A 15,554-nucleotide genomic window follows, 5' to 3' on the forward strand; every position below is an offset into this window, starting at 1 on the left:
TTCTCTCAGTGGTGAGGGAATGGCCAGACCTTTGATTTATTCGAAAGGTTTATTGGAAAAGAGAAAGGTTATTAGAACCGAATTAATTGCTTAATTATGTCATTAAGTATTTTTTTTCTTTCCCACACTTGTCTTGAGTCTTGACCCTCGATTTATACTCCCTGAAATTGAATCCCAACCGCGAGTCAGGAAATTGTTAGTATGAAAGAAACATATGATGCCATGAAATCAGTGTGATATAAAATTATACATATCCTAGAGATCGTTATACCACAACACCTTCTTTTACATATGAATTAATTATGGAGGTTTTATATCTAGTATAGTGTATGAACACCAAATTTCTAGAATGTCTCGTTTAACTACATATTTCTAGATTAAATATGTAGTTGGTTATATTTCTGGAATCCATAATCCGTATGAACACCATGTGAATACGTGCAATAAAGTCGTAGTGGTTACCTTAGAACCCAGAAACAAAAATTCCACGCCAAGAAGCTACTTTGAATTTCTCAAATTGTTTGATTTCCACAGCCTTGTCAAAGGACCCCTTGCCTTCTAGTTGTTGGAGCCTCTGCATAGCTTATCAAGGTCTTGGTAAGGTTGCATTGCCATTGCAGGAGTAGCTGCTGGGCGACAGATGAAGTACTAAAGTGAGGACGACCGACACAAACAAAAATGTGCTATTAACAACTGGATTGTTGCATCTCAATGATATTATATATTCGGCCTAAACTATAATTCATTGTACTAATTCGGCAGAAACAGAAATTTGACTATTAACAGCTATTCGGCTTAAACTATAATTTTTTGGTTATATGTAACAAACTAAATTTTCTTCCATAAGTGAATTATAGGCTGTAGAAATGAACAAACAGTTAAACTAAAAATTACCTTGAAGAAGTGAGCTCTAAGACAAAGAGGAAGATGGAGGGAGATAGATTGCAGGAGAGAAAGTGCACCGGAAATGGCAGCCATAAATGATGCGCATTAAGAGAGAAGTTATGAGAGATGAATCAACCACTGATTTATCAAATATATTCGTATAATTTCTGGGAGGTTACCACAACAATTCATAAAACCAAAAAAAACATATTAATTAGATGACTGAATAGTAAAAAAGAGGACAATGAGAGGTTTGAATACCTGGTGACGAAGAAGAGGTTGAACTTTCCTGGAAAATCAGACCAAGAAAACCCACTTTGAACAATTCTCCAAACCAAAGAAAATCATTGAAATATCATAAAAAAAAAAATTAATCATGAATTACAGTTATCATATATCATTACAAAAGCTCGAATTAAGACTATCAATAATAATAAAAAAATTAAACAAATTCATTTTCTTTATTTTTCCTTGACCGTGATTGAATGGATGGAATTTGTTGGTTCTAATGAGAGAACTCAATTTGGAGAGAGAGAGAGAGAACGATGGCTGGTTTTATTTTATTTTTTTTGTTTGCAAAAGAGGGGGAGACGTCAAGTGGAGAATTGAGAGGGCGAAGGAAGTTTGGGGAAATGAAGAGTTTTTTCGTTTAATTTCATAATTAATAATCTTATTAATTCCTAATCCACATGGCGGGACGGTGGCCCTCATATCATAATTGTGATATGGTTGACACTATTAAACACAAACCACCATACGTCTTCCACGACAATATATGTTTTTGAGCGTCTTACAATTATTCCCCATAAAAATTTATTGAAGCTTTTGCATAGCCTCTATAAAACCTATCTTAAAAGATTTCTTGAAGTTCGAACGTTTTTAGACCAAAATCTTCGTTGTTTTATTTCCCTAATAGGTCCTCTCCCTTTTTCCTTTTAGGAAATAAATGGTATCATCTACTGATTTCAAGAGATCACTCAATTCTCATCTTTTTTCTTATTATTATTGATAAAACTAAATTTCCATTAATGAAGTGTAGTGTGACAAAGATAGTCACAGTACAATGCCCAGACCAAATTACAAAGATACAATCAAGAGAAACACAATACTGTCCCGTCTCACCATGAGATCGTAAAAGACATAAGCCCCTTAAACTATTAACATGAGATACCCACGTCCACATTAAAGCCTTCACATTACAAATTACACTTTCAACAGTAGACACTGTCTTCAAAAAAGCGCACACAAAGTAATGATTACTCTCCAGATGAATTCTTTTTTGCTAGACATTTACTACCCCCCTCTTCCATAATTCCATCAGACTTGACGATATAAATCAGGGGGATAATACAAATCTCTAAGTACACACAACCCAATTTTTATTTTGTTCGACTCTTTCTATCCCTCTTCCCCCTCTTCCATATGACTTGTCCCGTAGATCAATCATACCCAAAGAGTTTACACTAAGGAAATAGAATTTGATTTCACCTAACATAGAATTAAGTTGCTTTTTTCCGTCAGGTAAATTCCTCTCGCTGTTCAAATGCTCACGATCTTTAAAAAATTGATTATAGGATCACTTTAAATCATCCCCCCAGATGAAGCCACTTAACCTAGCAGGAAGCTAATATTTCTATTCAAGTGATTTCTCCCAAAGTTTGACCTCAGCAATGCCAATAACGCCATTTGGAAATCACTCCACTAAAGTTCATAATTATGAAAGAGTACACCAACCTTTCTTGACTAAGCCAACAGACTCTACCAAACATTGGTAGACAATGGCTCCTCCAATCTAAGTTTTCATTTAGACAAAAATACTTGGTAGACAATACCAGAAACAGTCCCAACCAACTATAATTTCAAAACCGTCACATACTATTAAGATTTAACTAATTCAATGGTATGTTTGATACACGGAATACTACAAAAAAAATTTAGAGTTAATCTAAGAGGCGATGGGAGAAGAGGAGTCCAATCATAGAGAATCTTTCCCTATAGATCTGTCCAGATCAACCCCCTCCCCATCTTACAAATTGACCCGAGAAAGAAGAAAATCCGTCATAAAACTTCCACCATTTTTTTTTTCTAAAATTCTCCATTAAATTTGATTACTTTGAAGAGCAATCAAACACACACCTAAAGGAAAGTAAACAACTCAAGAGACTTACCTTGAGAGAAGAAGCATATTTGTTTTTCTTCTGCTTGACAGAATTACGAATATCCTTGGTGCTTTAATCCACTTCATCCGCAGAGTAAGCTAAGAATGGAAACAATGTGATAAGTCAAAAATAAAAAAACAATGGAAGTTTGATAATTCAATAAATAAGAAGAAGAAGACAAATTTACGTGTTAGAGTTTAAGTAGCCATATTCTAAGACGACGAAAATCATATATTTTCCAAGACCTAATAGTGAATAACATATCAGCTCTCAGTGGAACAATTGACAAAAAGAACTTTAGACCAATAGCATTAGTAAACAACTGGCTGATTCCACTCCCAATGTAGCAGCCTCGTAAGATCATCTCAATCCGGGCAAGCAATAGTTCTGAAAAAGGATGTTTTTGGTTCTCGTCCGGCTGTGGGCACTCCGCTGATGCGATATCAACAGGTTCAATTCTGGACTTGGATGTGCTCACTCATCATGCTGCGATCCTTAAATCAGTGCAGATCTTTGTGCATCTCACTTCTGAAAGATAGGTGGTGCAGCAAGGGGCAATCAATATGATATACCCAATAAAATCGGTTAAAGGTGGTGAATGAAGAAAGAGATGGAGGTGCCATATCTACGAAAAGTTTTGGAACGAAAAGTTATCCAAAATTTTATAGTTATCCAGTTTATAGATAATGCCTCTTTTCCAAGGTTTTTGAAACCGTGTTTTGAGTTTATAATGAAAGTTGGACATTAAATACATAAGCTTATAATGAAAGACTGGCGTATAAGTTTTTCAAAAACGTTAAATACATAAGCTATATTATAAGCTTTTGTTCATTCATCCAATCATATACTTTGTATGGAGAAGCAAGACTTTCATTTAAGCAATGTCAATAAATGCTCCATGAAAGCTTTGTCAGATCTATTGAAGGGAGAAAAGCCTCATCTGTGAACTCTTTTAAACCTTTTTTTCTGGCCAAATAATTCTCAAATCCATAAAAATGTGAATATGGAATAATAATAATAATTTGCTAAATAATATGATTGAATTTGCAAACACACGCAAACACACAAAAGAACAATAAAAATAAAAATAAACAGAATAAGATGATTAAGCAAGACGATTTCGAAGAGATATGGAGAAGGTACCTGGTTTGGAATGAAGAGTTGAGAATTGATAACACCCATAGATAAGGGGTGGAGGAAGAGAGAATGAAGGAAAACCAAAATGTTTTTGTTGTTTTGAAAAACCGTTGGGTTTCTTTTCTGAAGTGAGAACCAAGGGACGAAGGGTTTTCACAATTAAGCCATTTAATTTATTCCTAATCCACGTGGCTGAATGGTGGCCCTCAATTTATACTCTCTCAAATGGAATCTCAGCCACGAGTCAGGAAAGCGAGCTGTTTTGTTAAGTTGATTGTTGCATGTACATCTATAATAATATAATTGTATTTACATCTACACAGAGCGATTTTTGGAGAGAGGTGTTGTACGACAGTGTGGACTACATCAGGGGAACATGTGTGATGTGTCCGGTCGAGACTAAATTTGTCTCCAAATAGATCCAACCCCATAATTATTAATTGAGCAGCCCTAATCAATACCCCAAGTATCAGTGTTCTTCATAAATGATACTCTTAAATTAGTTGTTTATTCTTTTTTTATTTGGGTAGAAATATATTAGTTTCATTTTTAACTTATTAAATCATTATTTTGAAATCTTTAACCCTCAAACTTAAGTTTATAATTAATAATTTGGTTAATGCAAAACTAGAAATATGCGTTTCACATATTGTTCCTACTTATTTTTTCAGTTTGGCCAAAGTCTTTAATGAGAGTTAAAAGGAGAGTTCGGCCAAGCTTAACTAGTGGACAGTCAGCAATCAGCAATCAGCAGTCAACACCTTCACTTAACTCAACCGTCAATAGATACCCATTATTCCCTAAATTAGTTGATGTTAACACTTTTACTCGATTGTTTTTTTATGATTTCACAACCTTGAAAAAATGCTAATTGCAGGTGTCGACTAGCAAAGTCGGTAAAACCTTTGGGTGATGATACCAGAGGTCTGGGGCTCAAACCCCGCCAACATCAAAGAGTTACTGATCTCATTTAAAACAGGCTTGCCAATCCAAAAAAAAAATGCTAATTGCCAATCTTTACCTTACGCTTGTGTCTTGTACGTATGGCTAGAATATGAGTTCGTTCCAAACCTTAAGACTGAACTGATGTTACAACTGAAAATTTACCCTTAGAGAACCATGTGAGAAGGATATTTGATTTTTTTTTTTAATTTTTACTTCCTAAGATAACTTAATATGCAAGTTAAGGTAATTGATGAAACTTTATGAGAAAACTAGAGAAATAGAGAAAGGTATAGGATTAATCCTACTATACTCATGCAAAGTCTAGCTATATATCTTTTAGAAAACATATCACTACCATCTCTAATCCATTTTGGGTTCATAGACAAACCCGAAAACGGACTTGAGTATCGATCCCTAGCAAGATGTACTAATCTCTAAGCCCACCTTACTAGCATAAGGAGTTGAACTGATATTTCATCTCTGAAATATCTTTTCATCTCATGGTTTCATCCTACATCAACCTATCAAATTTAAAGGTCTGTCTTCACCAGATACTCGCGTGCGTGAGAATAACTCCAGTGTCACCTGGGTCGCGCACGCTAGCTCATTTCGAGCTCTAGGCTCTGAACTTGGCCAGACACTACCATTTTGGGGTAGGATGTCAAATGATTCCTAAGTTCCTAAGAGCATTCCCAATGCAAGCGACAATTTTTCACCTCCACGTAGGCTCAATTTCCCTTGTTCCCTACCATTTTGGTGAAAAACAAGGTGAGCTTGTCCAATGCAAATGTGAGTTTGAATCTCGGATAGAATGTTTGATTCCATCTGAATGTAAAAATCGAAAAAATGCGCTAGACGGAATGAAACATCCCATCTGAAGTTTAAAAAAAATAAAAAATAAAAACGAAAAAACACGCGAGACGGAATGAAACATTTCGTCCGGAAAACAAAAACAAAAAATATTAAAAAAAAAAAACACACACACACACATACACGAGACGTAATAAAACATCCCGTCCGAAGTTCACAACTCAGCTACTTTCTCAGTAGCAACTACTACTCTCATTTTTACTTAGTCACAACTGACTGACTTTGTCACCCTTGCATTGGGCAAGGGTTTTTACCTAAAAAATGATGAAAATTATCAATTTCCCTCCATAGTGACTGTGATTGGGAATGCTCTAAGTAATGATTTTGGACTCCAAAAATACGTAACCTGATCCTCTCATGAGCATCATTAACCCTTCCCTTCGGAGAGTTTTTGTAACGCCCGTATTTAAAATACATATTTTTCTATTTATTAATCAATTAATTTATTTATTTAAAATTGGTTGGATTGGATTTGGGATATGTGGGCCTGATTTCTGGGCCCGAGTCTGTGTTGGGCTTGGGTTTCAAACCCAAGTATATATTCATATTGTTCTAGAAAATAGGGTTTTTAGATAATAAAATATAATAAAAATAGAGGCAGAGATAGAAGCTGGATTGCTAGAGTGTTTGAGCGCGACGTTTCGAACTATGATGAATTCGTAGGAGCTGTGAATACAGGTGAGTAGTTATTTTACTATTTTTCATCGAATCTATAGTTTAGTTTTACGTGTATACAGACATATTTGTCTGTCTAATGTTTCCGTCCATTTTTACTACTCATTCTCCTGTTGTTTTCGGCGTCCTGTCGTATTATTAAACTTTGTTGAATATCAGAAATTGTTATTGAAACTGTCGGAACTGGGGAACTCTGAGAAATTGAGTGCGGAAGCTTAATGGGCTCGTTAATGGCGTCGCGAGCCCGAGATAAAGAAATCGCCCAGTAAGTATCGTTAAAATTGTTATACTGTTGGGTGTGGGTTATTTTTGGTTGGCTGATGTCGGGGTCAAGTGTTTGATGTCGGGTATGGAAGTTTGGTTGGGTGCTGTCGGGATTGAGATTTGGTGGGGGTTGTCGAAGCTGTGAAACAGGTTTTCATGGCGTCGCCTGCCTGAACTGAGGTGGGTTGAACTTTTATTGTCGTGGTTGAGATTGATTTAGGCTAGGTATATTGTTAGAGAGCTGTTCAAGCTCTGAAGGGCGTCAATGGCGTCGCCCAGCCAAAGGAACGGAATCTCTGTTTGGTGGTGATGTTACACTATTAGGTGGTATGGGAAGAGTGTGAGCTGTGATGTTTGGTTATTGATGGTTAAGTGGGTGCTGGAAAGGGGTAAGATTGAAGCTTGAAGAAGCTTTAATGGAGGTCAAAAAATTATAGATCTAGTTTTGATGAAGTATAGGGATTGAATGATTTGGGGTTTTTGTTTTTATTAATGTTGTTTGGTTTTTTATGGGGATTAAAATTGGTAGGTTAAGAGGGGAGGACGAGTGGTGGCCGGACTTGAGGAGCTGGTGGTAGCTGGAGCTGAGGAAGATGACCGGTTGGGCCTTGGGCCAGTTTCAGTTTTTGGGCTTTGGGCCAAAGCTTTTTGGTTTTGTTTGGGCCGAAATCTAATTTTCTGTGTTGGGCCGAAATCTAATTTAGTTGTTGGGCCGGTTTCTATATTAGTTGTTGGGCCAGATTCTATTAGTTGTGTTGGACCAGTTCATTTCTTTTTGGTTGGACCGGTCCATATGACTTAAAAATGGGTCCAATGGGTCTTTCCACATTTAGACTTTTGGGTTATAAGGTTTGGGGTTTGGGCTTGGCTAGTGGGTCCGAACCATGACCTTAGCCATGAGCCCATGAACTATGCACCTTTGCCTTTAGCCATGAACCATGGCTATGACCATGAACCTGTTGAACATGGAAACAACAGTTTGACTTTGACAATGATGTGTTGACTTTGACAATGACGTGTTGACTTTGACTTTGACCGTTGACTTTGACCATTGACCGTGGAATGTTGACTTTTTCCAGTTTTTCACATATTTAAGAATATGGACAAATGTAGTAATAAAAATGTTGTCGAAAATGGTATAACTTTGTTTGTCATTATCTAATTAAGATTTGACGTGAGTAGTGTGTAAAGAATATAAGATTGACACGTAACAAGAAAGGAATTCTTATAAGACTTAGATATATACGTTTTTATGAGAATTAATGTAACGCCCGTATTTTTAAATACGTATTTTTCTATTTATAAATTAATTAAATTATTTATTTCCAAAATTCGTCGGACCGGACTCGGGATACGTGGGCCTGGTTTTGGGTCTCGAAGTCGGTGTTGGCTTGGGTTTCGACCCAAGTATATAAACACTTTTTCTAGAAAATAGGGTTCATAAAATAATAAAAATATTAAAAATGGAGGCAGAGATAAAAGCTGAATTTCTGGAGGGTGGAGCGCGACGGTTCGGACTACGGAGGATTCGTCGGGTTTTAATTCAGGTGAGTAGCTATTTGGCTATTTCACCGGATTTATGGTTTTCGTGTATCGGGTATATTGTTTAATGTTTATGTTTATATATACTGCTCATGATATTGCTTTATTCGACGTCATCGTGTTTTGTCGATTTTGAATCTTTGTGGTTCTTGAGCTTTTAGGGATCGAGCGAACGAACCGGTACCGGTTCACCGTTGATATAGTAAAACTTGTTGGGAATCGGTGGGTTGATATCGGGTCGTCGAAGCTCCGTCTTCGACAGCGCTCATGGCTACCCGTTTGGGCTGTGTTTTTGGTTTAATTTGTTTTGTTGTGTTGGGTTAGGATGTTTGGAGTAGTGGGATTATGTTGGAGGTGATGGGGGTCGGAGTGAGTCTTTGTTGGGCGGTTTGGAGCTTGAATCCGTCGATAAGCGTCGCCATTACTGCGTTTCGAGGATTTTGTTTTAGGCGTTTTTAACATTTGTTTAAACCGTGTTTTGTATGGTGGGTTGAGGGATGATGAATGGTGGTAGTGGGGTCATCGATGGGGGGTGGAAGCTTGAACCCGCCATTAATGGCTATGGATTGAATTCCGGATCTAGTTTGGTGAGGTTTGGATTTGATGATTTGAGGTTTTGTGTTAACAAATGTTGTTGGTTTTGGATTTAGGGTAAAACCGATATGTGAGAGAGGGATTTGTGGTGGCGGGATTTTGGTGGTGGTGGAGGAGAAGTGAGGAAGAAGAAACACCGCCGGCTTGGGCTTGGGCACTTTGGGTCGGTTTGGTGTTGGGCGGTCTAATTTCTCTTGAGGCTTGGGCCTTGGGCCTTAGCAAGGTTAAGTTGGTTTGGGCCAAATTCTATTAGTGGCTTGGCCGAAAATTTCGATGGAGGAACTCCGAAAATTTCAGTTTAATTTTTGTGGGCGAAATCTAATTTAAGTGGTTGGGCCTTTTCTTTTGTTTTGAAACTTTTGGACCGAACCACTTAACTGTTTTTGGGCCAGTTTCTAATATTGCATGGACCAGTCCATAGGACTTAAAATAGATCCAATTGGGTCAGGTAGAATAAATAAGTGGACTTCTAGAGTTTCGGGTTCTAAGGTTTGGGCTCATGGTCCGGTCCATCACCATCACCTTCATCGAGAGCCCATGAGCCATGCACCTTTCGACCTTAGCCATGAACCATGGCTATGACCTCCTGACCTGTCGAACACCTTAAAACAGTTTGACTTTGACAATGATGAATTGACTTTGACCAGGACCTGTTGACTTTGACTAGGACAGTTTGACTTTGACCATCGACCGTTGACTTTGATGGTTGACTTTGACCTTTGACCATGGATGGTTGACTTTCATCTTTGACTTTGACCATGACATGTTGACTTTGACTTTGACCATGACATGTTGAGTTTGACCTTGACCATGAGGTGTTGATCTTTGACCGTTGACCGTTGACTTTGACTGTTGACCGTTGACTGTGGATGTTGACTTTTCCAGTTTTTCATATGTTTGTTTATATGGATATATATAGTAATAAAATACTGTCGGATATTGTATAACTTGGTTGGTAAATTATCTAATTTAGATTTGACGTGAGTAGTGTGTAAAGCATATTGGGCTTTGATTGTGGACTGTGGATTGTTTAATTGTACTACGTTTTATGTTGTATATTATATGGACATATGTAGTAATAAAATGCTGTGGAAGCTTGTACAACTTTGGTTGTCATTATCTAATAAAGATTTGACATTGATATTGTGTATTTTTGACACGTGACGATATTGAGATATAATTGAGATGTTTCTAGATATTATGGCTTAGTGCAATAAGGTAATTGACCTGCACGTGATATAGTAGAAATGTTTATGAGTCATTAATGTATGACACCTGAATAAATTACATAACGAAAATCCTAGAACCTGACTACCACAACTCATGTGATCGGCCCTTCTGGCGTTTCAGTTAAGCTGAATGGCCTTCGGGCGGCCCTCCTGGCGTAGCCGAATAGTGGCTTGATTATTCCGTTCGCAAAATAGAACGATGATGCGCAATATTTTATGCCGAATAGTGGCACTGCTTACATAGATTTGGCTTCCGTGTGAGGATTTACCTGGTGTGCGGCATCCCGAGGTGGTTACGCACGGAGTGGCTCATTATGTAAGGGAGGCATGTGGATGTACATGTTCGGCGTTGGGTAGCGATTGTGGTAGCCAGGGAAACTAGGTAAGACATAGATACGACGTGATTTTAGGGACACGCAAAGAAAACCTTAATTAATATAATTATGGTAATATATTTATTAATGATGTATCCGTAGATAGATGATTATATATAGTTTTGCGAAGGGTGGGTCAAATTAATTACTTGCGGCAGACGACCCACTCGTGATTGAGTAGGGAATGAGGGCACGATATAATACGTTTGTTTGGTTATTTGTTTAGTTTAACCTAAAAAGAACCTCGATGGAGGAACTACATGCCTTATTTATTATGTGTATAGTTTGTTGTGTGGTGGTCGATGGGAACTTAAAAGCTCTCGATGGAGGAACTACCTGCCTTAATTATTATTCTTAAGGATGTTGTATTTGTCGTTGAAAGTTAAGGCGCCTCGATGGAGGAACTAACTGCCGTATGGTTTGTGTATATATTGGTATAAATATATGTTGTATTTTAGAGCTACTCACACCAGCATTTTTATAATGCTGACCCGATTTGCATGTTTGCTTATCGGGTGTGTTCATTAAATGAACATAGTTGATAAGTCTTGACAGGTTTAGTGATGAAGAAGATTAGTTGCTGCTTGTGGTTTGCGTTAGCATTGCATCTCAGGTTGTGTTTTGTTTTCCCTTGAGGTGATATAGATTTTCAGTTGAGATAATATTATTTGCATTTTCATTTGTAAATTGTTTTATAATGAAGAGGACTTTGTATAAGTTAAAATTTTTATTGGTTTTTAATTATCCGCATATTTTAAACTGTTTATGGGTTTTTGGGAGTGGAGAGTGCGTCACACCTCGGAAATCGAAGAGTCGGGAACAAATAATGTTTTTTCCGAATTCTGTCGAAATTCGGGGTGTGACAATTAAACTACACATGGACTTAGATTCATGGACTTTAGTATTGGGCTTTGATGGTGACTTGAGTTCACATAAATATATTGAACGAATACATTACATGATTGATTACTATTATGAGTTGCTACTTAAATGAATGGTAGTATTTATGAAGGCTTGAGATATTCCATATGGTGTAGTGCAATATATGATTGGCACGTGAAATAATAGGTTTCGAGATTTGATATAGAGATACTTGGATATCGTGCAATGAATAGTATTGGCACGTGATCATATGGATTGTATTATAACGAAAAACGTTGAGCTTCAGTACAATTAAGTATACTGGCATGAGATAGAATAAGAATTATTCTGAGATATAAATGTATGACACTGGAATAGATTACGTAACGAAAATCCTAGAACCTAGCTACCACAACTCATGTGATTTGGCCCTTGTGATGGGCGTATGTGATATGATTGGCCCTTCTGGCGTTTTAGTGAATCTGAATGGCCCTTCCTCGGGCGAATGGTAATGGTGGCTTTGATTATTCCGTTCGCAAAATTAGAACGAGATCTTGCGATATTTTATGCCGAATTGTGTGGCGACTTACATAATGGCTTTAGTGTGAGGGTTACCTGGTGTCGCGGCATCCCGCCGAGGTAGTTACGCATACGGAGTGGTTCATTATGTAAGGGGAGGCATATGGATGTACATGTTCAGCGTTGGGAAGCGATTGTGGTAGCCAGGGAAACTAGGTAAGACATAGATACGACGTGATTTTAGGGACACGCAAAGAAAGCCTTAAATAATATAATTATGGTAATATGTGGGTTATTGATATACCTTTAGATAGATGATTGTATATGGTTTTGCAGAAGGGTGGGTCAAACTAATTACTTGTGCAGAGACGACCCACTCTATAATTGAGCATGAAATGCGGTAAGTATAAAATATGCTTGGTTGGTTAGTAATTTAGTTAGAACCTAAGGCGCCTCGGTGGAGGAACTACATGCCGTTGTATTATTGTTGGGAAGCTAAGGCACCTCAGTGGAGGAACTACCTGCCTTAATTATTGTACTTAAGGATGTCGTATTAGTTGTTGGAAGTTAAGGCGCCTCGGTGGAGGAACTAACTGCCTTATGGATTGTGTATATATATGTATAAGTATATGTTTTATTTTAGGGCTACTCACACTAGCATTATTATAATGCTGACCCGATTTGCATGTTTGCTTATCGGGTGTGTTCATTAAATGAACATAGTTGATAAGTCTTGACAGGTTTAGTGTTGAAGAAGGTTGGTTACTGCTTGTGGTTTGCGTTAGCGTTGCATTTCAGGATATGTTTTGTTTTCCCTTGAGGTGATATAGATTTTCAGTCTAGACAATGTTTTTGGTATTTTCATTTGTAATTTTAATTAAAGAGTTATTGAAAGGAGATTTGTAACCTAATCTTATTTGCGAATTTTTTAATGAAGCGGACTTTTGTTTAAGTTAGAATTTTTATTGGTTTTTAATTATCCGCATATTTAAACTGTTTATGGGTTTTCGGAAGTGGAGAGTGCATCACACCTCGAAGATCGAAGAGCCGGGATATAATGTTATTTTTTCTGAATTCTATCGAAATTCGGGGTGTGACAGTTTTAGCTCATGATCATGGGAATGAAAATGATATGCAAGTTGTGCTATGCTAAGTTAAGAATGAAAGAAGAAGAAGAATAGAAAGAACTGATTTTACTTGAAGAAAAACTGATTTTTATTTGAAGAACACAAGTTTCTCCATTAACACTATTACAAGAAAACTTTAAACTTTTCTAAAAATGAAACATGCATCCATGGAATGAATGATCCCAATTCCAAAAGAAATACATATTAGAACATTCTCTCCTTTCCCACGTGAAATCACCTCCCACCATTTGCTCACATTTATTACAATTTTATCTCCAGTTTAAATCATACCAAAATTAAACACTATTTAGCACCAAAAGTCAAAACAATGTATTTAATCACATGTAAGGTGTCAATTTGTGCTAATAATTTGGCACTTTTGTCTTGAATTGCTCCATGATTGATGACTCATCTCTTCTTGTGGTTCCGCAGAGTGGATCTATGTGATGTGTCTAGTGGTGGGTCTGCCAGTCGATTTCTGCGAAATCTGACCTAAGATAGAGCTTGTCGCACTGATCGTTCTGATAGTTCTCTTACCAAATTTGAAGTCCAGATTCAGAAGATATGAGCTTCAGAAGTTTAATGTTTTCTGGCACGTTGATCCTGTTCTGTCCTTGAATCATCATGTTTGAGTTCCTGGGCTTTAAGCGGGCTTCATTTAGCTTTGCATGTGCTAAATCATAAAGCTTTACATAGACACACTATTCCGCGCTTAAATACTGGCTTTGTCCTAATTTTTACGTTGATTGCTCAAATTTGCAAAAACACAAAAATACAATTATTTCATGATTATTAAACACATAATTAACCAAATTGTTATGTCTCTATAGGGTTTTATATATTACAGTTTTGGATGCTTATCAATAGTAACCAAAGCCAAAAGAAGTCTAATCGGGTTATGGAGCCTTCTCAACTTCTCCTCACCATCTTTTATTAACATGGGCATTCTCTCTCTCTTCCTCACATTCTCCTATGATTTCTTCATCTTTATTTTTGGTACTAATTGGATAAGAACAGTAAAACTTCATCATGTAATTTCCCTTATTTCATGCTCTATAATGTGTTGTTCTCATGAGTGGATCAAATTGTTAAAGTTAATATGTTTAAAAGTTTTGAATGACAATTCTCGTAGTGTCAATTTAGAGTTATAATTCAAATTTACGCTGAATTTTCTATTTGCAAAGGGTCTAAACCGATTCTCCAATCTAGATAAATCAAAATCCTCAACGTAATATTTTTCTACTTTTTATTGCCACCCACAGCATGACATAAGTCGTTTTAATCCATCTTCTGCTTTTTTTAGATTGAGATTTCTGCTACCCAAGTTTCTTCGAATTGAAAAGGCAAAGATGGACAAAGAATGATCTCTAATATTCTCTTCTTCCTCGACACAAGTAACTTTTTGTCTGAGATTTTATAATTCTTTCAGTGAATATCTTATTGGGATTACATTCAATCGAATGCTAGGAAATACAATTTATTTTTGTTTGATATATGTGTTGATGTATAGAGCGTAATCATTACATTCATAATGTGCGATTTTATGTTCTGATTTATGCACGAATCGTAGAAACAATGTAGAGAGAAATGCCATTAAAAGCATGTTGGTTGCTGGGTAATGATTTGATTTAGTTTGGTCCTCCCACTTCCATTGAGTTAGATTAATGGAATTAAGAAAGAAGAAACTTATGTTACTTAGTGGTGTTATTGGTCCCAAATGCCATGTTTACTATTTGATGTATATTTAATTGAATTTGTACCGTTAAGATTTTTAGTCTGGATCATAGTGGACAGGGAATTGACAATACTAATCACGTCTGATATTTTATCTTTGTCTATATCAGATAGGTACCTTTAGCTTATATGTTTTTTGCTTTTACCAGAAAATTGAGTGTTATATAGCTGCCATAGTCTTAATTGGTTTCGTCTTTGGTTTTTTAGATGCTTGGTCATATTTTTTTAGCTGCTTATATTTTCATAATTTTTTCTTAATTTTTTAGCTACTCTCTTTAAGGAAGTTTCTTTTCCAACTCTAGTTTTAAATTTTTCGTTCTTATAACTGGAATTTATGATGGTATCATATAAAATTAGATATGATTATATTTTCATGCATTGTGTTATCTAAACTAATTACCGCGTGTTCTTCAATAGATGCTTATGTCAAATGGCTAATTGCACTTTGATAATCTTTGGATAATTTAGAGATCAAATCCCTTTGACCATTTAAACTTTTACTGGGTTTATTATAGGACCTCCTAATAGTATGTTTTTTGAAAAGCTAAGATTTGGAAAGAATGGTATGTGACTATATATCAGTTAGCATCCTATATAGTTTTAATATTTACCATTTATTAGGCTAGGTAGTATAAAAGT

The 15,554-nt window shown here is 36.4% G+C and overlaps 1 long non-coding RNA gene across 2 annotated transcripts; it reads right to left on the bottom strand.

The window, feature by feature from the left end:
• Positions 1 to 467: 467 nt before the first annotated feature.
• Positions 468 to 3,268, bottom strand: LOC147515026 (uncharacterized). Of its 2 annotated transcripts, none has more exons than XR_015213347.1 (3): positions 3,054 to 3,268; positions 895 to 1,174; positions 468 to 626 (listed from the first exon to the last, which is right to left on the bottom strand). It is a non-coding gene; the product is annotated as an uncharacterized LOC147515026 (long non-coding RNA). The 2 variants fall into 2 exon arrangements; XR_015213348.1 differs by having other exon boundaries at positions 468 to 629.
• Between the last annotated feature and the right edge of the window lie 12,286 nt (positions 3,269 to 15,554).

The sequence above is a fragment of the Coptis chinensis genome, chromosome 2, assembly GCF_015680905.1.
Source record: "Coptis chinensis isolate HL-2020 chromosome 2, ASM1568090v1, whole genome shotgun sequence".
NCBI classification, from domain to species: domain Eukaryota; kingdom Viridiplantae; phylum Streptophyta; class Magnoliopsida; order Ranunculales; family Ranunculaceae; genus Coptis; species Coptis chinensis.